Source organism: Odontesthes bonariensis, chromosome 17 (assembly GCF_027942865.1).
Source record: "Odontesthes bonariensis isolate fOdoBon6 chromosome 17, fOdoBon6.hap1, whole genome shotgun sequence".
In the NCBI taxonomy this organism is placed as follows: domain Eukaryota; kingdom Metazoa; phylum Chordata; class Actinopteri; order Atheriniformes; family Atherinopsidae; genus Odontesthes; species Odontesthes bonariensis.
Window position 1 is genome coordinate 12,603,238 of NC_134522.1, and position 1,839 is coordinate 12,605,076.

Here is a 1,839-nt window from a genome sequence, read left to right on the forward strand (position 1 = left end):
GAAAAGGGGCGGAGCCTCGTACCGGAAATGGCTCTCTGGTGATCTTGTAGAACCAATTTGCTACAACAATTTATATCCCGTCATAACTCACTGGCTTAAATAATCTTTGAAGATATGAGCTGGTTTGTGTAGACACTGTTGTGTCGATCCACAAGAAACTCAGGCGACATCTAAGAAGTGTGGAGTGGGTTACTGTAAATAGAAGTAAATTGGGATGATCACCTGTAAACAGACGGGAATATTCTCTTTAAAGTCCCTTTATGATGGACATTGTAGTTTTGTAAGAACATCTTAAAAAGGCTGCCACACCACAACTAACTTTATTATGCAATGTATGGAGATAACATCAGCTTAACTTTTATTTCACCCTGTACACTTATTCAAATAATTTACTCAAAAACAACTTTTGGTTGCTCCATTTTGTACTACTGTATGCTTTGGCTCCACGACATTGAGGGGAATACTGTAAATATAATGAAAATGAAAAGGTTACACAATCAGTAACCTGGTAAGTTTCTGAATTACAACACAGTGATAAAGTTTCAACCAATTTTTCTAATCTTTTTGGCTTGATATCTTACTAAAAGCAGTGCATGGTCTCAGTCACATCCCAGATGCGTGAGTTGATAACAGCTTAAGTTTTTTTTTTCTGTGCAATCGTCTGATTTTAATGATCAAATGTATCACTGCAACTTGAAGAAAAGCGAAAAAACTCAAAAACTGAAAGTTTTGTGTATCGGAACTTTGTTTTTTCCAATATTCCAACTGTAAATAAAGTTCAAATTGCCAACAGCTACAACAGAAACGCGTTTCTAGTAATAACGACACAGGGAAAGACCAAACCAGTTGCGTTTATTCATGTATTTTATGTGAGATTGATTAAGTATGAGCAATGTTTTTGCACTGGAACTTTTACTTGAGTAAAAGTATCACAACACATTCACCTCAGGAAATACCTGTTCTATCTATTTCCCTTTTGAATGCAGTCCATCTTCCTGGCCCGTCAAGCTGAGTCACTGTTTTACCAGAGGAAGACACCGCCCTGACTTTACAGTGTTTTTTTTATTTACTGTTTTGATCAGCCCTTTTTTTTTTTAGCATTGAATAGGATTTCACACCGCATTTCTAGTTTACAGTGTGTTACGGGATAAGTGTAGGGACCACCAATTGCAACGAGGAATGAAGCAAGACGTGAAAAGGTTGCCACCTACTGGCCACAGTCATACTCCGTCCATGTTGTAGTTCATTCTAAATATTGTATTTGGCTATGATTGTTAAAAAACAACAACTATATTATCATGTTAAGAAATTGCAAGTCAGTGTGTTAAAAAAAAAGTATAAAATCTGAATCCTCTTAACCCATCCAGCCGTTTTGCTTGTAATGATACTTGTAAACGTCAATTTTATGAAGGTCAACCACGAGGCCTCTCTGGGATGTAAAAATTGCGTGAGGAATGTACTCACACACACACACACACACACACACACATACAACAGCTAAAATCTTAGCATCACTCTGTCACCACACTAGAGGGACCCAGAGGGACATTTTGTGCAAGCTTTGTCCTGCACATGCCTGTGTCTAATCAGCGCTGAAAATACATCAGTGATCTGCTGCTCTTTGTGTTTGTACCCTGCCTTTTTGGGGTGGGGTATGATCTCTGTGGGGAAGTTTTTTTAGTTGTTTTTTTTTCATTAACTGCCTGCAGCTGTAAAGATGCCTCAAGGAACCAACACTTCCTCATGCTGACAATGAACTGTGATCTGGATTTGAAAAACAAGGTCAATTTAGTGCTGTCTGAATGCGTATGAAGCTCCACAGCTGTCACACACCCAGTG